Source organism: Schistocerca cancellata, chromosome 10 (genome assembly GCF_023864275.1).
Source record: "Schistocerca cancellata isolate TAMUIC-IGC-003103 chromosome 10, iqSchCanc2.1, whole genome shotgun sequence".
In the NCBI taxonomy this organism is placed as follows: Eukaryota; Metazoa; Arthropoda; class Insecta; order Orthoptera; family Acrididae; genus Schistocerca; species Schistocerca cancellata.
Genome location: NC_064635.1, coordinates 120235157 through 120261989, shown reverse-complemented (window position 1 = coordinate 120261989; position 26833 = coordinate 120235157). Strand labels below are relative to the sequence as shown.

The 26833-nt window shown below is 45.8% G+C and overlaps 1 protein-coding gene across 5 annotated transcripts in view; it reads right to left on the bottom strand.

Moving 5' to 3' along the window:
• LOC126106489 (protein sprint) overlaps positions 1-26833 on the bottom strand; it is a 555062-nt gene that overhangs the window by 95886 nt on the left and 432343 nt on the right. The window lies entirely within an intron of this gene.

The window sequence follows — 26833 nt, the reverse complement described above, 5'->3', positions numbered from 1 at the left end:
TGGCCCTGTGTGCCTCGGTCGTATGCAGTCCTGATTGTGGCGCTCACCTGCACGGCGCCAAACACGCATACGACCATCATTGGCACCAAGGCAGAAGCGACTCTCATCGCTGAAGACGACACGTCTCCATTCGTCCCTCCATTCACGCCTGTCGCGACACCACTGGAGGCGGGCTGCACGATGTTGGGGCGTGAGCGGAAGACGTCCTAACGGTGTGCGGGACCGTAGCCCAGCTTCATGGAGACGGTTGCGAATGGTCCTCGCCGATACCCCAGGAGCAACAGTGTCCCTAATTTTCCCCTACGGCACTGCCCCACGTGTTGAGCAATTCGGCGGTACGTCCACCCGGCCTCCCGCATGCCCACTATACGCCCTCGCTCAAAGTCCGTCAACTGCACATACGGTTCACGTCCACGCTGTCGCGGCATGCTACCAGTGTTAAAGACTGCGATGGAGCTCCGTATGCCACGGCAAACTGGCTGACACTGACGGCGGCGGTGCACAAATGCTGCGCAGCTAGCGCCATTCGACGGCCAACACCGCGGTTCCTGGTGTGTCCGCTGTGCCGTGCGTGTGATCATTGCTTGTACAGCCCTCTCGCAGTGTCCGGAGCAAGTATGGTGGGTCTGACACACCGGTGTCAATGTGTTCTTTTTCCATTTCCAGGAGTGTAGTTCATTAAGAAAGATGTTTATGTTAGTACTTAAGATTTTTTACTCACATCAGAAAACGCCTTCTGCTTGCATGCTTTTTTCTTATATTTTCTCGTTTGCACTATTATTTCTTGTACCGTAGCTCCAAGGACAGCTTGTCAACTTACGTCTTAACTTACCGTCGAGATCTCAAAATTTGTCAGGGAGAAATCCTAAAACTTGTCGGGAAATCAGAGATATATCAGGGAATTTCACTTGGAGAAACTTGAGGCAACCCTGATGATAACGGTAGAAAAAAAAATGTTCTTCGTTTTTCCAACTTAAGGGATTTGCACACACATTCTGACAACAGGTTAATATGCTCAGTACGGGGCGTGACCACCTCCGGCAGCAGTACTTGCATGACAAACGACAGGGCATGCTGTGAATGATGTCATCAGTCTCATACTGAGGCAAAAGCGCTCGTTCTTCCTGCTCGCAAGTCTTGCAGAATGGTTGGTGGATGCTGACGTGATGCGTGTCCCTAGTGCATCCCAGACGAGCTCTATGAGATTCAAATCTAAAGAGCGAGTAGGCCACGCCATGCGTGCAATATGTTCCGTTTTTAAAAAAAAGGGAAACATGCGTGCTGTACGAAGTCGAACATTATCGTACAGTACCACGAAGTCTGGGCGCAAACCACAACAGCTACATATGAGATCCCAAGATGTCATGACACCTGACAGCAGTTAAACATTGCCGATTCGGCGGTACAGTTTCGTGAAGAGGAGTTCGAGTGGTCAACATAACCCCTGCCCACACCATTAGGGATCATTCTCGATATCTGTCTCTTTGCACAATGGTTGCGTCCCGAAATCGTGTTCCACGTTCCCTCCAGATGCGAATCCGTCGCGAATCACTGTACAGACCAAATCTGGAGTCATTTATGAAAAGAACATTGGCCCACTGTCCGACCGTTTAGGTGGCATGACAGCTCCACTCTAGACGTTCCTTTCTGTGAAGACGCGTCAGAGGTATTCACACAGCAAGTCTCCGACAATAAAGGCCACTCTGCCAAAGGCTTCAGCACTCCGTTTGCCTCTCTCCAACACGTTCAGTGGACGCTGCGAGGTCATATGCCAGTTGCCGCGCGGTACTAAGGCGGTACCGTTGTGCCCCTGCTGCCAAATAACGAGTCTGTCTTTCTGATGTCACACGTGGTCGGCACCGCCCTGGTCTTCCGGATACAGTTTCGATCTGTATAAACTGTCGCCACATCCGAAAAACAACAGAACGACTCACATTCAGCCATCGGGCCCTATCAGTTTGCGTCTGTCCTGCTCTCATTCTTGCCATGGCTTTCCATCGCAGAGTGCCCCTCTGTGCCATACTGCAACGTCTGTGACTGTGTACACAAGAATTGTGGATGAGGAACTATCCTACAAACTCTATCCCGTTTGGTAGGTGCCCTTACGTCATCGTTGGAATGGTTGTCCGTTGGCCACAATGCTATCTTCCGTGCAGGACACGAGCGTACCGACTTACACAAACAGGTATTTAGATGCCACTTCGCACCACTCCAAACTTTGCCTTCACGTGCCTTCCGTATCAGTGATGACAACAACTTGGAATCAGAGTTGACTTTTGTAAAGAGGACATTGAAGGAAATTGTGTATGCTAGTTATTCAATCGACAGGGCTTTTAAGCGGAAATTTATACCGCTAATAAGAATGACGAGGAACCGCCTCCTCACGCCGTTAGGTTACCGTTCGTTTCTGGGGTCACTGACCGCGTAAGCAGAATTTTAAAGAAAAATCGTATTCAGACATCTTTCTTTAGTGAAAACAAAATAAAAGACTTTTTCCGACGGAAAACGGATGCGCCTGATTGCCTCCACAATGCAGGCGTCTATCAAGTGACATGTGGCTGCGGCAAAGTGTATATAGGCGAAACGGGAAGAATTGTTAAAGAACGCATTAAGGAACACGAACGGCACATGCGGCTAAAACAAAATGCAAAATCGGCAGTAGCGTAACATCACGAGAACTGTGGCTCTGACATCGATTTTAATAACGTAAGTGTACTGGCTAAAGAAACAAACATTTATAGAAGAAAGGTCCAAGAAGCTGTTGAAATTTCTAAGAATGGATCTAATTTCAATAGAGAGGATGGGTATAGGCTTCCGGCATCTTGGCTCCCCGCCATCGAGGAAGTAAATACTCGGCAGCGGTATGTGAGCGGCATAAACAACGCGCTGCAAGTCACCTCGGCGGACAATAATATTTTGGATAGCCGGCCGTGGTGGTCTAGCGGTTCTAGGCGCGCAGTCCGGAACCGCGCGACTGCTACGGTCGCAGGTTCGAATCCTGCCTCGGGCATGGATGTGTGTGATGTCCTTAGGTTAGTTAGGTTTAAGTAGTTCTAAGTTCTAGGGGACTGATGAGCACAGTAGTTAAGTCCCATAGTGCTCAGAGCCATTTGAACCAAATATTTTGGATAAACATTCCCCCTCTCTTGCTCTGTCCGTATCGAATCTAGCCGCTGATGACGATCAATCAGTAGCGGTAGCAGGCATTTCAACCAATAACCCTTCTCCAGCATAAGTGTGGAATAGTGCCCTTCTGTCCAATGACGATGGACCGCCAATGGTATCCACAGGAGATGAACTACCAACGCCCCTTCTGTATGAGAGCGGGAATATTAGCCTATGACTATAGCCCACCAATGGTAGGCATATGAATTTTAACCAATACTATCACTTCTCCAGCACCGCCAGAAAACTCCCCCTTTATAAGTGGGCGCGACACTCGTCTCTGACCGTGTTCTAGCAGTAGTGGACACCAAAAGATCCTGAGGAAGATCCCAGCAGAGGGGACGAAACGTCGAACATTTTAAAAGAAACATGACGCGGCCTAATAACCCAGAAGATTTTAACTTCAGCACGGACATCTGTTGACAGTTTGTATGATTATATCCTGAATTAGACTCAGGACAGGGAAATAGTGGTTTGTTGCTACACACACACACACACACACACACACACACACACACACACACACACACACATACACATACACATACATACATACACACACCGCTGCGCACCGCGAAGGGACGCACACTGCCGTAAACCTGGTATACGTCGACCGCCGTGGTTATTTTGACCACTCATACACATAAACATTCATAGTTTTATGCTGCCTCTCAATTGGGTGTTTAGTATACACTTTTTCGCAGTAAACTTCCTCAGTATACGCTAGATGGCGCCATGTATCACCAATTTTTCTTGCGCAACAGTTCACGGACCTGTATCTGACATAATTCATGGAATACCTATTATCGTGGCGGACCTCCACATGCCCGGCCTGGTGCAGCAACTCGACATGGCATGGACTCAACAGATCGTTCCAAGTAACCTGCTGAAATACTGCGCCATTCTGCCTCTGTAGCCGCGAATACTTTCGAGAGTGTTGCCGGTGCGATTTTGTACGCGAACTGAACTCTCAATTATGTCTAAAAAATGTTTGATGGGTCCTGTCGCGCGATCTGGGTGGCCCAAACATGTTCTTCAAACCAATCGCGAATAACTCTGGCCCGCAGACATGCCGCATTGTCATCCTAATAGATTTCATCATTGTTTGGGAACATTAGCCAATGATCGGCTCATTTAGACCAAAGGACCTCGCCCATTCCATGTAAACACAGCCTACACTATTATGGAGCCACCAGCAGATTGCACAGTGTCTTGTTGACAATTTGGGTCCACGGCTTCGTAGGGGTCAGAGCCACACTCTAACCCTAACATCAGCTCTTACCGGCGCAAATCGGGAATCATCTGATCAGGTCCTGGTTCTCCAGTCGTCTAGGGTCCAACCAGCACAGCAGAGGCGCTGCAGGCTATGCCGTGCTGTCAGCAAAGGCACTCCTGTCGGTCATCTACTGCCATAGCCCGTTAACGCCAAATTTCGCCGCATTGCCCAAACGCATGTGTTCGAAGTACGTCCCAAATTGATTTATGCGATTATTTCAAGCAGTGTTGCTGTTCTGCTAGCATTGACAGCTCTACGCAAACGACGCTGCTAGAGGTCGTTAAGTGAAGGCCGTCGGCCATTGCGTTGTCCGTGGTGAGAGGTAAAGCCTGAAATTTGGTATCCAAGGCACACTACTGACGCTGTGGATCTCGAAGTAGTGAATTCCCAAACAATTTCCGAAATGGCATATCCCATGCTACACATACCATTCCACGTTCGAAGTCCGATAATTCGTGTTGTGTGGCTATAATCGTGTCAGGAATCACAGAGTAAAAATGACAGTTCCGCCAATGCACTTCCCTTTTATACCTCGTGTAAGCGATACTACCGCCATCTGTATATGTGTGAGCCGTAGTAAAATTTGCGGTTTTGTTGTGCATTTAAGCGGCGCTATGAGCTCCTCAGTGAGTCGGAGGCAGTTGGTCAGGCAGGGCAGTCTGTCAGTCTGGGCGTCTAGTCAGTTGGTCAGCCAAGTTAGTCTGGATCTGTCACTCGTCCGCATTGGTGAGGCGGTTAGTGTCTGTCTGTCGTCCGGAGTGCTAGTATGTATTAGGCCGCCAGTCTGCTCGAGTTTGCTCAAGAAACGGGCACTGGCGGTTGGATCGATCGGTTGGTCGGTCGCGCACTGGGACACAAGATGACTTGTCCGCCTGGAGCGTCGGCGCATGTGAGGTCCCCACGTGAGTCCAGTGGCTGCGCCGTATAGCGGGGCGTAGTGGGTTAGCGGCCGACACGAGAGCAACAGGAGTCAACCCACGACATCGGTCTGGCCGGGGCGAGCTGCGACGCCGTGAGACGGGAGATCGGCGCGCCTTCCTGCGTCCGTTGAAGCGGCTGGAAGCGGACGGTTCGGGAGAGCGTTCTGGGGGTGCTGCGCCATGTCTTCGCCAGAAATCGCAATTTCTTAGAAGTGACTGGAGATATGTTTTCATTTACTTGTTAAATTCTACTTGTTTTTTTGGTCAGTCTCTCGTCCCCAGCTTGCTCGTCCGTCTCCCGTCCTCATTTGTTAGGCAGTTAGTGTCTGTCTGTCTGCCGTACGTTAATAGCTACCTCTGTCATGTTTGCGCATTCGGTGTGTTAACGATTTTATTGCTTGAAGTGACGGCCGAATTCTTGAAATATGTTTTTATCTTGCCTATCATCTTGCGAGGTGGTATAAGTGTAATGTAGAGCATGTTGTACATTTTATGTAAGTCTGCATTTTCTGGGTTTTATTTAAATAGTTATCTTTATAAAGTTGCCACCCTTCCACCGTAAGAGTCCTTTTAAAAACAAATTGCACTTTCGGTGGCAAATATTTTCTTAGTTGAGTGTTGTACTATTTCCATCCCTCTTACGGGGTGCATAGTTAATGTGTTTGTGTGAGTTGTTAAAATTTTTAGTTTAAAGTAATATGATGTGTTGCAGATTTGCACCAGTGTGGTTTTTCAGAGGTCGTTGTGAGCGGTCGTGACTACGGCCGTGTTGAAATGGGGCGGAAGCTTCTCAGCCCGAAGTCTTCTAGTGTAAAAAAAAAAAGTTATCCTGCCTCTGAATAATTGTAACTTGAAATTTAGAGGGTGCTTTCTGATTGTAATTTTAAATCTGTTTTTGAAAAGGCTTTTAGGAATAAAATTCACATTTGTTAAATTGTGACTTGGTATTTCGAGTGTGCTTTTCTGTTAATAATTTTAAGTCTGTTTTGAAAAAGCTCGAATGAACTGACATTTGTTAAAGGTAATTTTCCATCAGTTACTTCCTGGCAACTACTTCCACGCTCACCTAGTGTGATTAAATGTGTCAATGTTCTTGATGAATCGCCAGTAAATAAAGTAATACTTCAAAAAAAAAAATTTATTTTTAAAGTAAATTTACGGTTCAATGTGCATATCGCTATCCCATGACTTTTGTCACTTCAGTGTGGAAGACACCATGACAGGCGAACATTATTTTTCGCCACTGGTTTTGCCTTTTGTCCAGTGGAATGAGACTGAGGCCAACTGCAGATGTGGGCAAAACGCCGCAGCCCGCTCGGGCTGCGGTACGCTGGCTGCCTTGTGATCTACAGTCCGCTGGGGCTCTTCGGCACTGTCAGCATCAGTGTCGCTGTTAGTGCGATTGCTTCCGCCTTTTCACGGCCGGAACAAAAAAGCGTCGGAGTGCGCCCAGAGAAGGAGACGCTGTGCAGCCGTGACAAATGACTGCGCGGCGAACAATGGCGGCCAGATTATGACGGGGCTTTCTCATCACAGCGGCGCACACAATGGCGACGATGCCCACGGCAGCTCCAGCTTTTGTTTGGCAACGTACGAGCTGCACTCGCCGTTTCCTGTTCCCCGGGCGTACACTTGCAGATTGCGGCCCTTCCTCGCTGTCACAAGGGAAAGTTGACAGTTTGGAGGAAGGCGCAATTTTTGCAGTACAGTGGAAGCTCGTTTATACCGTTTAACTGGGACTGTAGGCCATCTGGATTATCGAATTTCGGAAAAAAATCTGGAACGGTGTGGTTTATGCCACAAGCACGCATATTTACACTGCCCGACAAAAAATGTTACGCACTCAGAATGAGACGAGAAAACTACATAATACTTCACAGATTGACAGGGTTGTTGTTGTGGTCTTCAGTCCAGAGACTAGTTTGATGCAGCTCTCCATGCTACTGTATCCTGTGCAAGCTTCTTCATCTCACAGTACCTACTGCAACCAGCCCGTCCGGCTAGCCGCGCGGTCTGACGCGCTGCTTCCCGAGAGGGAAGGCGTGCCGGTCCCCGGAACGAATCCGCCCGGCGGATTAGTGTCGAGGTCCGGTGTGCCGACCAGCCTGTGGATGGTTTTTAAGGCGGTTTTCCATCTGCCTCGGCGAATGCGGGCTGGTTCCCCTCATTCCGCCTCAGTTACCTTATGTTGGCGATTGCTGTGCAAACACTGTCTCCACATGCGCGTACACCATAATTACTATACCGCGGAAAAATTTGGCCGCGCGGGATTAGCAGAGCGGTCTAGGGCGCTGCAGTCATGGAGTGTGCGGCTGGTCCCGGCGGAGGTTCGAGTCCTCCCTCGGGCATGGGTGTGTGTGTGTGTGTGTGTGTGTGTGTGTGTGTGTGTGTGTGTGTGTGTCCTAAGAATTTAGGTTAAGTAGAGTGCAAGCTTAGGGAGTGATGACCTTAGCAGTTAAGTCGCATAAGATGTCACACACACACGCAAACATTTGGGGTTATACTCGTCTGGTATGAGGCGTTCCCGGGGAGGGGGGAGGGTGAGGGGGAGTCCACTGGGTGCCGAACCGCACAATAACCCAGGGTTCGGTGTGGGTCGGCGGTGGGGTGGGGTTGTGAACCACTGAGGGATATGGCGGGACGAAGCCTTTTCGTCGTTAATAGGTTCCCAGTTTAAATACACAATACAATACTGCAACCTACATCCTTCGAAATCTGCTTAGCGCATTCCTCTCTTGGTCTCTCTCTACGACTTCTACCCTCCACGCTGCCCCCCAATACTAAAGTGCCTCATACATGTCCTACCAACCGATCCCTTCTTCTAGTCTCGTTGTGCCTCAAATTCCTCTTCTCCCCAATTCTGTTCAGTACCTCCTCATTAGTCACGTAATCTACCCATCTAAACTTCCTGACACTTAAATCCATACTCAATGTTAACAAATTTCTCTTCTTCAGAAACGCTTTCCTTACCATTGCCACTCTACATTTTATTTCCTCTCTACTTCAACCATAATCAGTTATTTTGGTCCCCTAATAGCAAAACTCTACTATTTTAAGTGTCTCATTTCCTAACCTAATTCCCTCAGCATCACCCGATTTAATTCGTCTACATTCCATTATCCTCGTTTTGCTTTTGTTGCTGTTCATCTTACATCCTCCTTTCAAGACACTGTCCATTCCGTTCAACTGCTCTTCCATGTCCTTTGCGTCTCTGATAGAATTACAATTTCATTGTCATCAGCAAACATCAAAGTTTTTAATTCTTCTCCACGGATTTTAATTCCTACTCCAATTTTTCTTTTGTTTCCTTTACTGCTTGCCCAATATACAGATCGAATAACATCGGGGATAGGCTACACCCCTGTCGCACTCCCTTCCCAAACCACTGCTTCCCTGTCATGTCTTTCGACTCTTATAACTGCCTTCTGTTGAGAGGGTATGTGACGTTAGCTCAGTAATTACAAAATCGAGTGAAACTTACAAACAACTTGGCAATGTGAGCAACTTATCAGTATGACATTGCATGCTGTCTAGCCTGGATGTGTGCACCGATTCAACTGAGAAGGGTGTGAGAAAGCCGTAGTGTCCTGGATGTCCTGAATACTGGGACAGAGCTGACGTGCGAGCTGGACCCTCACGTGTTTTGTCGGGGACAGATGTAAGGCTCCTTGCTGGTCACTGGAATACCTCAGCACCAATCAAACAGTTCACATATAGGCTGACCCCACCTTTTGGCCCTTCACACTAAATACGCCCTCCCACTTTTTTCGTCTCTGGTATTAGCAGACGATCCTCACTGAGCACCAATTTTTTTTTCTTTAACAGGGTGGATTTATTGGAGTGAACAGTAGACAATGCAATTTAAATAACAACTCTCCACAAATACGGCTTCAAAGATAAGATTAAATGTATGATAAGATTTTATTTATTTTAAAAAAACTTTCTACAAATATCCCTTAATGCCTTTAGTAAAACACTAAGTGATAGGCCTAACGAGGAAGTGCATTCCACCCCAACATTTCCATAGATCATAGACAAGTTCCACAATTTAACCCCAAGGACTTGCCAAGATAAAATTTCTCCAAAACGTAAAAGATTAATCAATGCACTAAAATGCTGCATCAGTTATCAACATAAAAATTCACAAGGAGCCCAAGGCTAGATTTTAACATTTCTGACATCGCAGCAGTAGGCAAGATAAAATTAACTCAGTTAACAAAATACAATTACGCCAAAACTCAAATACAAGTTAAAATTTAACACACACGGCGACAACCGCCAGCTTACAATAGTTAAAAACATTATTCAATCTCATAGGTGCGCAAATGTCATTACCAAGTGGGATATGCCAACCAACTTTAAGCAACTATAACATGGCATAGACCAAATTACAGACTCGGCAGTCTATGCAGAGATGTCAGCAAGAAACGGTAAACAAGTCAGGAACCGATCACCGTCGCCCACATACACACTCGCCGACGGGCACAGAGGAGCCAACCTTAAGCCAGGGAGATAGGACAGGCAGGGTGGAAAAAAAATCGTCACGGGGCCCACCGAATCACTGGACGAGAACTACCAAATTTCACTCACCTTAAACTTTACGTACGACGCCCGGGCGAGGAAACGGAAAATCGTACGGGCACAGGCCAGCAAAAACCCCAGACAAACACACAGAATCCCATAAATTCTCAAACATAATTTAATCAATTATCCCCCAAAACCCCGGAACTTGGCACAAGCGAAATTACAGGCCACAGGATCCAAAGACACTGTGCAGAAGAGTAAGGAGGGAAAAGGTTAAACAAAGTTCTGCAACGGCACAATAAAACGCCAAGAAAAACATACTACGTAGGGTACATCACCCCACAGAATGCCGAGAAACACGAACACTGGGGTTTGGCCACGATTCAGACACAATGATAACAACGAAGATAATCTTCTTCATCCGGCCATAGCACGCTGAAACATACAAACAGCACCAAACTTCCGAGGACGGAAAGATACTCCCCAGTTAACTGTATCAGGGAGCAGCACAGCCACAAGCTGCTGGCAAGGCGCGGTCCAGGGAAATCGCTGCGAGAAAGATGATCCGGCACGAGTATCGTCACCCAGACCTCAGCAAGGCGCAGTCAGACAGGGCAGGAAAGCTGGTAGTCAGGCGACGACTCCAGCCACCGACAGCGGGGAGGGACCAAGCGTCCGACGCAAAAGGCAATGCCTGCGCCGCTCGCGCCCAAACTTGACTGTCCGCGCACACACCACGCCACTGGGCAGAGACGGCGCCACCCGCCGCCGGGAGGCGCCCCGCAACGGAGAAAGAAACACCACTCGGAGGCCCAACGATCGAGAATCGATCGGGAATACCGCCGCCACGGCACACTCACATCGTTATATCCATCCTCTTTTCTTCACAAAAGTAGTTTTCTCTCCCAGACTTATGTATATGAATTTCCTTTTGACACGGGAGCCCCTAGGTTAGTGTTGGCAATTGTTTTCCACTGCTTCCCTTACGATTTGTCTCGTCTTTTGTTCCGTTTTGTTTCCCCTTTCCTTTGTCGTCTTCCCCTTGTGTTCTCCCCATTGTGTCACAATGATGGTAAGGTATGGTATGGTATGGTGTGGGACTCGGGATGGGTTGGCTGCGATGCTTGCACCCCACCGTACATAACGCCTTTAGGCGCCCCATGCTGTCCCTTCCCCTCCCGTCCCTCCTATTCTTTAACCTTCCAGCCGCTCCGACGTTCCTTTTGTCTCTTTGCCCATTTTCCTCTCCCATCGGCTGTATTGTGCTATTTGTGTTGTTCCTCCCATCAATTGTTACCTTAGATCGTGGAACTGATGATGTCACTGTTTGTTTGTGCTCCCCAACCTCGAATCAAGCAAGCAACCAATCAACCCTAGATACGTGTGCCATGTCTTGTTGAAAAATAGCACCATGACGCTGTCACATGAAAGGTAACACATGAGGATGCAGGATGTCCTTCACATACCGCTGTGATATCAAGACCTCCCTCAACCACAACCAGTTGTGACGAAGTCATAACCGATGCATCCCCATAACCTGACACCCAAAGTAACACCGCTCTGCCGCTCAAAAACATTGGAAAACGGGACCTCTCCCTGTGTCGCTGACGATGATCATACAGGGCAATGCAGAAGCACGAGTCATTGCTGCACACATAGCATTGCCCCAGTGAAAGCTTCCCAATCACGGCAGCACTCCAAACGCAGACGTTTGTGTTGCGCTGGTATCAGTGGTAATTCCCTTGTCCAGCTTCTGCTAGTCTCCAAGCAAAGGTCTAGGGTGACAGAATGTTGGAGACGGCCCATTACTTGTTTTCGGATGGCAGGCGCAGTTGCGCTCAGTGCACAACATAGCGATACTCAGGCGTGGCCGATCGAAACTTTGACGACGAGTATCCTTGCCGTCACGTTCCCCGCATTCCGACACGAGGCCACTGTCACATCCGAATGCCACAAAAATCTGGATATTGCTCTAATCAGCTGGCGAAATAGACCCCCCCCCCCCACACACACACACAACGAGGTCCCTTACCTACTCTGTCAGGCGCTGATAACGCCGGATAACACTACGCGGCATCTCCGCGTACGGGGTTGGACTCGTGGCTGGGGTGCGTCAACACCGACTCAAAGGAAGGCCTCGGCGCTTGTTGGTGACGTCACGTCAGCTAGGCACGGCGAACGCCAGGTCTGTTGCAGGCAGAAACGCCTGGGCTGGGCGTGCTTATCACTATAAATCTCTTATTTTTGGACAAACTGTTTGGTATTGTTTTGGATTCTGCAGTTTTATTTAGATCAAAGATTTTCTTACTATCGTAAAGCTACAAATGAAGATCGTAGTTCTGTATTACTGAATCCTGTCGAAACAAACGTAGATCGATATGAGAAGACGCTTTGCCCCATTGCAAGCTTCGGAAATTTTACATTCAAGAAACTATACTTACTCGATCCATTTTGTTATCGAAACTTACCCCAACCCCCTTACAATGAACTCGTTTCTTTTATTTATTTATTTATATTCGTTTGACATCGTCACTGGAAATGTGAACTAATTTACATGTGTAAGTGTCCAACTGTTGCCAGTCATTAGATTACAGTCGTTTTCAACGAAAGGAATTCTAAACAGGAAACAAAATAGCTTCATACATCGAAAATACTGCTCAGCTTAAACTTTTTTAAACATGCACATTAGAAAAGATAAATATTCCCCTCTTGCAACTCAAAGGAGAAACTTTATAACATAAAAAATTTTATTTGATAAAACAAGTATCTCTCTTTTACCTCCTCTTCTGTCCCCCACCCCCTCCCCCAACGTGTACAATCGCAAGATATTTCATTAACATTCGGTGCTCCTCACCCCATAGTCAACCAAGATACCTAAAGAAGAGCACCAATATGTTCACAGTTTCTTCTAAAAGCAACCCAGTACAAACGTAACTTCCTCAGATTTACGAATAAGGTAAAGAAGCACGAATTCTGTTGCTGCTGGACCATTAAGTTGTTTTTGTATGTCAATCCTTAAAACAGGCGGAAATTTAAGTTCAGTAGTACACTATTTGTTAAGAAGTGTAATTAACTGCACAATTAATCGATTGCAGAAATCTCTCAGAACAATGTGTGTTGGTCAACTACCGCCAATAGTTTCACATTTTCCTGTGTCAGGGAGGGAGACACCACCATTATGAGTATGCCTGCAACAGACCTGGCGTTCGCCGTGCCTAGCTGACGTGACGTCACGAACAAGCGCCAAGGCCTTCCTTTGAGTCGGTGTTAGGTGGGTCCGCTCGGGACTGTGTACATGTGTTGTCCTCATCGTCATTTCGTTATAATCGACGCGCAAGTCCCCGGCATGGCGTCAAATACAAAAGACTTCCGCCTGGCAGACGAATTCCCCAGAAGGGGACTCGCAGCGCAAAATGCCTTACGCACATTTTATTTCACGGCGATCATTCAAAAGCCTACGTTGTCCACGCCCCCTTTTATACCCTACCCGGCCTGGTAACCACTCTAAACGCTAACAGCACTGATGCGCTCTGCTGGAAATTCTACCTGACACAGAGAACCGCAACTCCAATCATCTACATAGCGACCGAAGGTTTGTATGTGTACAAAGTTACGAGGTATGTTAAAAAAGAAACCGAACTTCTACTGTATCAGCTTTATTGCTTACCGTACAACATTTTAAGCACTGCCCCCTTCAAAATAGTCCCCTCTACTGGCAATACACCGTTCCCATCGTTTCCTCCAGTTTTGGAACGCCTCCCAGAACACATTTTGCGGGATGGCGTTCAGGTTTCTCGTCGCATTGTCCTGTATCTCTTCTATGGTTTGGAAACGACGTCCTTTCAACGTGTATTTCAGTTTGGGAAACAGGGAAAAGTCTCCTGGGGCTAGGTCCGTAGAATACGATGGATGGGACACAACGAGAATGCGGTGTTTTCCAACAGATATCCTATATCCGTCACATGCACTGCATCAAACTTTTTGTTCATCGACAAATTCGTTCTTCTTGAAGACACTTTATACTCGCAACAAACGAGGGCAACACATTGTTGTACGACTCTACACCGTGACAGGCTCTGATGCATCAATTCCTCAACGAAGTTATGGAGTAGAACAACAAGTATGAATTATCAACACCTGCGTTAATTCCATTTAACCCTAGATTAAGCGTGTAGTTGGCAGGTATCCTCCCGTGACATTAATAGTTCGTTTGCAAAACTGTGCGCCAATTTTCGGAGTCGCGCCTTTGAGTAATTAAAAGTTTATTGTTGGTGTTCGGTGTGGTGGCAACAGCACGTTTCTGTTTTCCGTCCACAGTTCGTAAGAAATCACTTACCCTACCAGTAGCGTATTTGCGTGACAGTTGCCAACCGTGCGCTATATACGTCACAAGTAAAACTGATGAAAGTGATCACGACATGCATCACGTGACTGCAAGTGACCACAACACTCAATCGATACAACAGGCCAGTGACGAGGAAAACAGATCCAATTCGTCTGAACTGAGTGATAAAAAGGCATTCAATTCAGCTGAAAGAACCGTGAAACACGACAGCACACACATGTTCCCCGAAACAACGTGCATACTCAAGCAAGTAACGTCATTATCTCCCTGGAAGCGAAGGCAGGATAGGGTAGACTTCAATGGTTAACACTGAATTTTTATCTTAAGAACGAGAATTTGCAAATTATTGTTTGCTGTACTAACTTATACATTGAAAACGTTCGTTCAAGATTTACCATAGATAGAGATTCAAGGTTAATAGATAGTACAGAGATAAGATCTTTCATTGAAATCGTTAATACGAGGGTAATCCCAAAAGTAAGTCTACTATTTTTTATAAGTACATAGACCTGTTTATTTCTACAATAGTTTACATCAGTTTACAGCTTGAACATTTAGATATTTTTCGACATAATCACCATTTCTGTCGATGCATTTTTGTAGACGCTGTGGTAGTTTTTGTATGTCCATGTCGTACCAGCTCGCCGCCATGCTGTTCAGAAAGTTATGAACCTCTTCTTTCACTTCGTCGTCGGGGCTGAATCGCTTTGTGGCCAAATGTTCTTTTAACCTATGGAACAGGTTATAGTCACTGGTTGCGAAATTAGGACTATAGGGTGGGTGGGTGGGGTTGCGAAATTAGGACTATAGGGTGGGTAGGTGGGTGGGTGATTATGTTCCACTGAAACTGTTGCAGAAGAGCAACGGTTTTCCGAGCGATGTGTGGGCGAGCGTTGTCATGGAGAATGTGTACGCCCTTGCTCAACATTCCTCTTCTCCCGTTCTGAATTGCATGTTCGAGTTTTTTGAGTGTCTCACAGTACCTATCAGCGATTCGTCTCCGACGATGAGGTGAAAGAAGAGGTTCATAACTTTCTGAACAGCATGGCGGCGAGCTGGTATGACATGGGCATACAAAAACTGCCACAGCGTCTACAAAAGTGCATCGACAGAAATGGTGATTATGTCGAAAAATAGCTAAATGTTCAAGCTGTAAACTGATGTAAATCATTGTAGAAATAAACAGGTCTATGTACTTATAAAAAAATACGAGACCTTACTTTTGCGATTTCCCTCTATCATTGGTACGAAGCCTTGTCAGAGAAAAAACTGTATGCAGTTGTGGATAACTCTGAGGGCAATGGATTGCAGTGTGGTTTTTTTACTGTTAAGTGAGAAGGGATTCCGTTTTCTGTACCGAAATTTGAGTTCTGATGATGTATATGCGCGTAATTCTCATCAGCTGGAAAATAAAACTAGTTCCAATCAAAGTAGTATTTGAATTTATGGTTAGTAAGTTTAGTGATCTTCTCTCTGTAAGTATATAAAAAAATCGACGAGCAACTTTGCCGTTCAGGGGAAATTGCTATTTTAGGCAGTACATACACAGTAAACATACAAAATATGGATTACAAATTTTTGCTCTTGTTGATGCTAAAACTGGCTATACAAAAAATTTGGAACAATACGTCGGCCAACAGTCTCAAAGAAATTTTGTGTTGAGGTTAGTGGAACCTATTCGTGGAACAAATGGGAATCTAACAGGTGATAACTCTGTAACAGTGTCGAGCTGACTCAGACGCTGTTGGAAGAAAAGAAACTCACGTACGTCGGGACGACGGAAACGAGGAAGACGAAGAGAGATTGCAAAAGAAATGCTCCCAAATAAGAACATAGACAAGTACACTATCTGATCAAAAGTATGCAGGCACCTATCAGGGGACGTTTATATAGTGTGTGTCACCACCTCACTTTTACGACGGGCTTGAATTCTACTGGGGACACTTTCAATGAGGTGTCCGAATCTCTGTGGAGGAATGGCAACCCATTCTGCCTCAGCAGCCGAAACCGGGCAAGGTAGTGATGTTGCAGCCTGGAGTCTGTAACGAAGTCGAAATTTTAACTTACCCTAATGGTTTTCTATTCGGTTCAGATCGGTACTTTGGGCAGGCCAGTCCATTTCACGAATGTTGTTGTTGTTGTTGTTGTTGTTGCTGTGGTCTTCAGTCCAGAGACTGGTTTGATGCAGCTCTCCATGCTACTCTATCCTGTGCAAGCTTCTTCATCTCCCAGTACCTACTGCAACCTACAGCCTTCTGAATCTACTTAGTGTATTCATCTCTTGATCTCCCTCTACGATTTCTACCCTCTGTGCTGCCCTCCAATGCTAGATTGGTGATTCCTTGATCTCTCAAAATATGTCCTTCAAACCGATCCCTTCTTCTAGTCAAGTTATGCCACAAATTTCTCTTCTCCCCAATTCTATTCAATACCTCCTCATTAGTTATGGGATCTACCCATCTAACCTTCAGCATCCTTCTGTTGCACCACGTTTCGAAAGCTTCTCTTCTCTTTTTGTCTAAACTATTTATCGTCCACGTTTCACTTCCATACATGGCTACACTCCATACAAATACTTTCAGAAAAGACTTCCTGACACTTAAAATCTATATTCGATGTTAACAAATATCTCTTCTTCAGAAACGCGTTCCTTGCCATTGCCAGTCTACATTTGATATCCTCTCTACTTCGACTATCATCACCTATTTTGTTCCCCAAATAGCAAAACTCATTTACTATTTTAAGCGCCTCATTCCCTAATCTAATTCCCTCAGCATCACCCAATTTAATTCGACTACATTCCATTATCCTCGTTTTGCTTTTGTTGATGTTCATCTTATATCCTCCTTTCAAAACACTGTCCATTCCATTCAACTGCTCTTCCAAGTCCTTTGTTGTCTCTGACAGAATTACAATGTCGTCGGCAAACCTCAAAGTTTTTATTTCTTCTCCATGGATTTTAATTCCTATTCTGAATTTTTCTTTTGTTTCCTTTACTGTTTGCTCAATATACAGATTGAATAACATCGGGTAGAGGCTACAACCCTGTCTCACTCCCTTCCCAACCACTGCTTCCCTTTCATATCCCTCGACTCTTATAACTGCCATCTGCTTTCTGTACAAATTGTGAATAGCCTTTCGCTCCCTGTATTTCATCCCTGCCAACTTTATAATTTGAAAGAGAGTATTCCAGTCAACATTGTCAAAAGCTTTCTCTGAGTCTACAAATGCTAGAAACGTAGGTTTGCCTTTTCTTAATCTAGCTTCCAAGATAAGTCGTAGGGCCAGTATTGCCTCACGTGTTCCAATATTTCTACGGAATCCACACTGATCTTTCCCGAGGTCGGCTTCTACCAGTTTTTCCATTCGTCTGTAAAGAATTCGCGTTAGTATTTTGCAGCTGTCACTTATTAAACTGATAGTTCGGTAATTCTCACATCTGTCAACACCTGCTTTCTTTGAGATTGGAATTATTATATTCTTCTTGAAGTCTAAGGGTATTTCGCCTGTCTCATACATCTTGCTCACCAGATGCTAGAGTTTTGTCAGGGCTGGCTCTCCCAAGGCCATCAGTAGTTCTAATGTTATTGGCCACATATCATTACGTCACAGATGCTGCTTTACGACACGGTGCATTGTTATGCTGAAATAGTCGCTGAACTGTTCCTCTACGGTAAGCGGAACACAATCCATTAAAATGCGTTCAAATAATTCCACATTTGGTGTTTTCTTGATCGCAAGAAGGGGACTGCACGTAATAACAAAAAAAGCCTGGTCTTAAGCTCTGGTTGTTCCTTGCATTTCCACTTGACAATCACATAACAGGCGGTCGACTTGGTCGGCTTTCAAAGAATTGAAATGTCCCTTGTGGACTTGTTACTCAGGCGACACCCAGTTACTGGTCCACGTTCGAAGTGACTAAGCTCTCCCGAATGACTCTTTCTGCCGTCACTGCTTCTCTACTGCCAACACGATACTCCCCGCCTCCTTTTACACTCGTGGGTCTGCCTCTTGTGACGTTTGGTTGTGAATTCCGCATTGCATACGGATGTGCGGGTACTTTAGCACAGACAGTGTATCCTCCGTGTTTGTTTCCAGAAACTATTGTACTCATTTTATCGACATCTATCAAGATGACGAAGGTAATGGTCATGAGCGAAAACATGGAATTATCACATTTTACAGTCGTATAGAAACTTGAGTAGATCTGGTGTATTAGTTGCTTCAAAATTATCTTGATACTACCATTAGAAGATGGACGGTTCTGATATTTTTTAATCTTCTGAATATATATGTAATTAATAAATTTTTGCCTTCTGAAATTCAATACCAGTTCACCTAAATTGTCGCAAAGGAGATTTTTGGAGAACGTCTGGGAAATGATTATTTCACTCAGTTTTAGTTGAAATAAAGGAGGGGGCGACTGTTACTTGATGTCGAGGAAGAGAGAACGGCCGATCTTGAGAAGCTATTACGCTCGTGACGAAGTTGTCTCGCCAGTGGAAGACGAAGTGACATATTAAGGGAGTGGTGTTTGAAGTGTAAGAGATGGCTGTGTGGAGAACTTTTCAAAGACTTCTGTGCAATATGCTTGGAATCAGTCTAGTCCTCCTGAAAAAAGTTCAAAACATTTAGTAGAACGCCATGTACGAGGGGCGTTTGAAAAGTCCGTGCAAAGTCCGAGAGATGGCACCACCGGTGCGTATCGAAGCACGGCCGCCTGTATTAGGCGGCCGTGATCGAAGTCATGTTTAGTTACTAGCATCTTTGGAAAGAACGCACACAAAGTTGCAGCCATATTGGTCTATTTCATTGTGTTTGGTAGAGTTGGGGAACACGATTCTTTTTCCCGATTCGATTCCTACGATTCAATCTTACATTGCGAATCGATTCCTACGATTCGTTCACGATTCTTTCACGATTCATTCTAGTCTGCGATGGCACGATTCTTACGGAATGCAAAAAGTTCTACATCTTACTCACAGACGGCAGGACATGTCTGAAATCGTCAATGGGGTTAGAATCGAACTGTGTCAAACAGTTTATTTATGAGTAAACATGCATATGACGTTACAAGCGTGATTCTCGATTTATACGTGTAATACCTTAATTGACGAAAGGTCACGTTTGATTTGATTGCATCTATTGTTTTATTTCAGTATGCCAGAGAAGAGGAGTCGATTTGTGCGAAAGGTGGTGCAAAATTGCTTCCTTTGTTCACTTGCATCCTCCACTTGACTGCCATCTAGCGGTCGTTATCATTCAGCACGAGTCGGCATGATTCGGAAGTTGCCTTCGAAGCATAGCGTAGTGTGTACTAAGAATCGATGAACCGCTCACCGTTGGAACTTGGAATCGTCACGATTCGGAAACACGCAATCGTTCTTACGATTCTTTTGAACGACGATTCGTCCGTATCACGATTCGATTCTTACGATTCTTTATTTAGAGTCGTTCAAATGAACGACTCATTCACGAATCGCCACAACTCTAGTGTTTGGCTATGTAAACATTACTTTATGAAAGGCAAAACGCCTCAGGAGACTAAAGAGAAGTTTGATAAACATTACAGTGCCTCTGCACCTTCCATTAGAACAGTTGATAAGTGGTTTCAAAATTTTCGGAGTGGCCATATGGGCACAAGTGATGCTGAACGTTCTGGACGCCCTGTGGAGGTTACGATTCCAGAAATCATTGATAAAATCCATGATATGGTGATGGATGACAGAAGAGTTAAGGTGCGTGAGATTGCTAGTGTTGTGGGCATCTCGAATGAACGGGTACATAATATTTTGCATAAACATTTGGACATGAGAAAGCTATCCGCGAGATGGGTTCCGCGATTGCTCATGCTTGACCAAAAACGGAATCGTGTGAAGTGTTGCAAGGATGGTTTGCAGCTGTTCAGGAAGAACCTGCAGGACTTCAAGCGTCGTTTCGTCACTGCGGGTGAAACATGGATACATTACTATACTCCTGAAACCAAACAACAATCAAAACAATGGGTTACCATGGGAGAATCTGCACCAGAAAAGGCAAAGACCATTCCTTCGGCCGGAATGATTATGGCGACTGTCTTTTGGGATTCGCAAGGGATAATCCTCATCGACTATCTGGAAAAGGGTAAAACTATTACAGGTGCATATTATTTATTGTTATTGGACCGTTTGAAAACCGAGCCGCAAGAGAAACGCCGGCGATTGGACCGCAAAATAGTCTTTTTCCATCACGACAATGCAGCAGCACACACCTCAGCAGTTGTGGTAGCAAAATTATTGGAAGTAGGATTCCGACTCGTTTCACATCCCCCCTGTTCTCCAGACTTGGCCCCCTCGGACTACTATCTGTTCCCCAATTTGAAGAAATGGCTGGCGGGAAAAAAGATTTTATTCAAACGAGGTGGTGATTGCAGCAACTAATAGCTGTTTTGCAGACTTGGACAATTGGTATTATTCGGAAGGGATCAACAAATTAGAACAGCGTTGGACGAAGTGTGTAAGTCTAAAAGGAGACTATGTCGAATAATAAAAAAGTTTACCCCAAACACGTACATAGTTTTTATTTTTGCACGGACTTTTCAAACGCCCCTCGGATAACCTGTAATTAACATCATGTGAAATTTTCATTACAAAATGATTTTCGTTATTCAAGACATTTTAATAGATGGCGGACTAGAGTCATCCCAAATGCCTAACTTCAGAGTTAAACGTAGCAGTCTTCGCCCACCTCCAGTACAATTTTCTCCTTTCGAGTGGCCGAGCGGTTCTAGGCGCTTCAGTCTGGAACTGCGCGACCGCTAGGGTCGCAGGTTCGAATCCTGCCTCGGGCGTGGATGTGTGTGATGTCCTTAGGTTAGTTAGGTTTAAGTAGTTCTACGTTCTAGGGGACTGATGACCTCAGATGTTAAGTCCCATAGTGCTCAGAGCCATTTGATTTTTTCCATTCGGGCAATCAACGTTATTATCACGTCCGAAAAAATAAAATTACGTACTTAATTTCTCTTAGTTTCCAGGAAGACAATGAAATCCACTTGCCTCTGTAACGCGGTTCCGCGGTTCAAACCCTCGTCGGGCCATTCAGATTTAGGTTTTCCGTGATTTCACTAAATCGCTCCTGGCAAATGCCGGGGTGGTTCCTTTGAGAAGGCATGGCCGATTTCTTTCTCCATCCTTGACACAATCCGAGCTTGTGCTCCGTCTCTAATGACCTCGATGTCGATGGGATGTCAAACCCAATCTTCCTTCATTCCTCTTACTGTAGCACGCCGGTACAAAAAAAAAAAAAAAAAAAAAAAAAAAAAACAAAAAAAAAAAAAAAAGGAATAATAGCGCAGCCCAGTGACAAAGTAGAGTACAGTGCGATATGAGAACGCACTTACTCACGGCGACATTCTTAATGTGTCAGACTTCTCAGTCTCGAGCTGCCGACGACTTCCTCCTCCGTGATGTCATTGTCGAGAGATATTTGGGTAGGACGTTACTCACTGAGACGTCACAGAGTCACGGAATTTCCATATGCTACCAGAGATTACGTCGATATCCGTGACTGAAGAACACTGTTAGCGATGCTGATTTCGTCAGATGGTGGATGATTCAGCTGATTTCTCTGTTGCCCTTTGTCATCAAGGGCTCCTTTCCATTGACAGTGTGTGTGGTGTCACCGCAAGGCACCACACTGGCTAGGTTGTAGGCTTCAAATCGGCCGCGGTCCGTCAGTGCACATCGGACCCGCGAATCGCCACCGTCAACGCTAGCAGACCGAGCGCCCCACTCGGCTGGCCTTACGAGACAAACTGGCGCACTGCCCAGTTCTCCAGCCGGCTTTAACAGGAATGTTACAGCTTCAGAGATCTCATTTATAGAGACGCTAGTTAGCATAGTCTTCAGCTAAGTCAGTAGCTACGACCTAGCCAGGCGCCACATACAGTTTATGCATTGACAATTGATCTATATGTGTGAAGCAATCAGAATTCCAAAGAAGTATTCGCAGTTCAGTCTATAACTGCACTTGTAAATACAGGGTTATTACAAATGATTGAAGCGATTTCACAGCTCTGCAATAACTTTATTATTTGAGATATTTTCACAATGCTTTGCACACACATACAAAAACTCAAAAAGTTTTTTTAGGCATTCACAAATGTTCGATATGTGCCCCTTTAGTGATTCGGCAGACATCAAGCCGATAATCAAGTTCCTCCCCCACTCGGCGCAGCATGGCCCCAACAATGAGTTCCAAAGCATCGTTGATGCGAGCTCGCAGTTCTGGCACGTTTCTTGGTAGAGGAGGTTTAAACACCGAATCTTTCACATAACCCCACAGAAAGAAATCGCATGCGGTTAAGTCGGGAGAGCGTGGAGGCCACGACATGAATTGCTGATCATGATCTCCACCACGACCGATCCATCGGTTTTCCAATCTCCTGTTTAAGAAATGCCGAACATCATGATGGAAGTGCGGTGGAGCACCATCCTGTTGAAGTCGGCGCTGTCGGTCTCCAGTTCAGGCACGAGCCAATTTTCCGCGGGCTACGCGTGAAACTTGCCCGCACGCGTTCAACCGTTTCTTCGCTCACTGCAGGCCGACCCGTTGATTTCCCCTTACAGAGGCATTCAGAAGCTTTAAATTGCGCATCCCATCGCCGAATGGAGTTAGCAGTTGGTGGATCTTTGTTGAACTTCGTCCTGAAGTGTCGTTGCACTGTTATGACTGACTGATGTGAGTGCATTTCAAGCACGACATACCCTTTCTCGGCTCCTGTCGCCATTTTGTCTCACTGCGCTCTCGAGCGCTCTGACAGCAGAAACCTGAAGTGCGGCTTCAGCCGAACAAAATTTTATGAGTTTTTCTACGTATCTGTAGTGTGTCGTGACCATATGTCAATGAATGGAGCTACAGTGAATTTATGAAATCGCTTCAATCATTTGTAATAGCCCTGTATTATTGTACGAAGTCAAGCTCGACGTTCACCGCTGATGCTGAATTGAAGCTAAGTATTTAATTGTATTCCTGTCTACTAACTTTCTAATCACCTAAGACGTTCCAGATACCTCCAGTCAAGTATAGTTCACTGATCCACACGTCAGCCTACGTGATCAACGCGTGCAATTAATGGCCACCACTTGCGATCAGGCTAAGAGTGAAATTGCGTGACTCGGCCGGGTCACCCTTTTTCCATGAGGCACATACACTCCTGGAAATGGAAAAAAGAACACATTGACACCGGTGTGTCAGACCCACCATACTTGCTCCGGACACTGCGAGAGGGCTGTACAAGCAATGATCACACGCACGGCACAGCGGACACACCAGGAACCGCGGTGTTGGCCGTCGAATGGCGCTAGCTGCGCAGCATTTGTGCACCGCCGCCGTCAGTGTCAGCCAGTTTGCCGTGGCATACGGAGCTCGCAGTCTTTAACACTGGTAGCTTGCCGCGACAGCGTGGACGTGAACCGTATGTGCAGTTGACGGACTTTGAGCGAGGGCGTATAGTGGGCATGCGGGAGGCCGGGTGGACGTACCGCCGAATTGCTCAACACGTGGGGCGTGAGGTCTCCACAGTACATCGATGTTGTCGCCAGTGGTCGGCGGAAGGTGCACGTGCCCGTCGACCTGGGACCGGACCGCAGCGACGCACGGATGCACGCCAAGACCGTAGGATCCTACGCAGTGCCGTAGGGGACCGCACCGCCACTTCCCAGCAAATTAGGAACACTGTTACTCCTGGGGTATCGGCGAGGACCATTCGCAACCGTCTCCATGAAGCTGGGCTACGGTCCCGCACACCGTTAGGCCGTCTTCCGCTCACGCCCCAACATCGTGCAGCCCGCCTCCAGTGGTGTCGCGACAGGCGTGAATGGAGGGACGAATGGAGACGTGTCGTCTTCAGCGATGAGAGTCGCTTCTGCCTTGGTGCCAATGATGGTCGTATGCGTGTTTGGCGCCGTGCAGGTGAGCGCCACAATCAGGACTGCATACGACCGAGGCACACAGGGCCAACACCCGGCATCATGGTGTGGGGAGCGATCTCCTACACTGGCCATACACCACTGGTGATCGTCGAGGGGACACTGAATAGTGCACGGTACATCCAAACCGTCATCGAACCCATCGTTCTACCATTCCTAGACCGGCAAGGGAATGTGCTGTTCCAACAGGACAATGCACGTCCGCATGTATCCCGTGCCACCCAACGTGCTGTAGAAGGTGTAAGTCAACTACCCTGGCCAGCAAGATCTCCGGATCTGTCCCCCATTGAGCATGTTTGGGACTGCATGAAGCGTCGTCTCACGCGGTCTGCACGTCCAGCACGAACGCTGGCCCAACTGAGGCGCCAGGTGGAAATGGCATGGCAAGCCGTTCCACAGGACTACATCCAGCATCTCTACGATCGTCTCCATGGGAGAATAGCAGCCTGCATTGCTGCGAAAGGTGGATATACACTGTACTAGTGCCGACATTGTGCATGCTCTGTTGCCTTTGTCTATGTGCCTGTGGTTCTGTCAGTGTGATCATGTGATGTATCTGACCCCAGGAATGTGTCAATAAAGTTTCCCCTTCCTGGGACAATGAATTCACGGTGTTCTTATTTCAATTTCCAGGAGTGTAGTTCCGCCTCATACATAACTGTGTGTACACGCGGACAAGAAAAAACTCCCGGATTTCTCGGTTAAAAATACACTTTTACCTGGGTGAAAATACACTGTATCCCTGATGCACACACATTTTTTTCGTGTGAAGTGACAATATACTTTCCACCTTCAATCCTTTAAATGGTAAAGGTTTTATACACCGGCATAGAGCTTCCCGGCGCTTTAGGAAATGAAACTGAGCAAAAACAAAGCGGTCTGCATTACGAAGCGTCACTGCATTACGAAAGCATACATACGAATTCCATCAAGTACAACACAATGGCTGCCGAGATCGAGATTGCGTTACGCGATGCGCTTTTGTCGGCCGATCATAGCCCATGTCACGTGATCTCGTCAGTCAATGACAGCAGATATTAAGAGTATAGGACTCGTGATGTAGTCAGCCAATAGCAGCATCATTGTTAAGTAGCGCGAACACACACTAATACCAAAAGTTAAAGGTTTAGATTGATATACTTACAGTAGGGCTACAAGAAAAGCTAAGCTTTCACATATAATACTGTCGTCAATATTTTTTGATGCTTTTTTCCGAGGGTGTGATTAGCCAGGATCCTAACTAAATACGTGTGACAAGTACGATAGTTAATTTTACTGCTGTGCACCAAACATTTCGTGGATTATCTGCTCGAATACATGTTCCGTCGAGTACTTCGAATTTTCCATAGAAAATCCAATTATGTGTGAAAGTGCTCAAGAACTCACCTCGCACATTTATTAAGGATAATTATGTTGAAACTCCCTGGCACATTAAAACTGTGTGCCGGACCGGGACTCAAAGTCGGGACCTTTGCCTTTGGCGGGCAAGTGCTCTACCGACTGAGCTACACAAGCACGACTCACGACCCGTCAAAGTTTGATCAAAATTGATGAAAACATATTTTTTGGTCCGTCATATTGGATTAGCCATTATGAATCTTGCAAATCTATTTTCTGATTTGTGTTCAGCATGTCAAAAATATATAACAACATGTTTCCATGCAAATTTAATTAAGAATACATATAATAGCTTTACCTAAACTATACAGGTTTTTCTCGAGGAGCAATTTTTCAGAACTGCGTGCAGCATAAAATAAAAACCGTTCAACGTATTAATTTCTACCCTTGACCCAGAAAAAGTAAACACTTTTCTTGGGAGCTTATGCCTATAATGTACGAAATTTGTTAATATGAAATTTTTTTGTGAAGCCATAAAGAGTGTAACAAACATCCAAAAATCGAACCCAAAGTTCGAGTTAGCCCCATATCGTTAAATTAAAGGTTTTTTCATTGTGGTTAGGTATAAGATCTCATAAATATAATGTAGTATCGGTTAGATGTTATCCATTTTTTCAGATACCTCCTGGGGGGCTAACTGCACGCAATCTGCGTATTTCAAACTCGCAGGCCCTTGATCAAACTATAATTACGGGCCATTTTGTCTTTATTATCGACACTCTAAAATAAAGTTCAAATTATGATAAACCAAAATCCCCAAACAGATTCTTTGCATTCTTTTCATTGTCGGAAAAAAAATCCAAAATTTACCTATATTTTGCTTATTTGAATGAAAACCTTGCCTGAAGACGAGCTCACTTTTACTGCGGTTCGAATTCTATACTTCCACCCGAGTTTTTTGCAGACATAGCAGTTTACCTCCCAGGAGGCTTTTTATGTTTGGAGAAGTGTCAGAAAAAGTCTTCAGTTTCCATGCTTTTATTATTTCGCCATGTTTCATTATTACAGAACAACGGAACACACAGTAGCCTCGTCCCGAGGTGCTTTTTCCCCCCACTGCGATACACAAGCGACGTCATTCGTCTGTGAACAGCGGCCCCGTTAAATTAACGTCGCATTATAAATTACTGACGGCATAATTTGCTGCTCGCGTAATTACAAAAGGCTAACGCACCAATCAGCTTTTTCAAAGGGACTCGCTGCACGAATAGCCTGGCGCGGCCGATCGTAATAACTG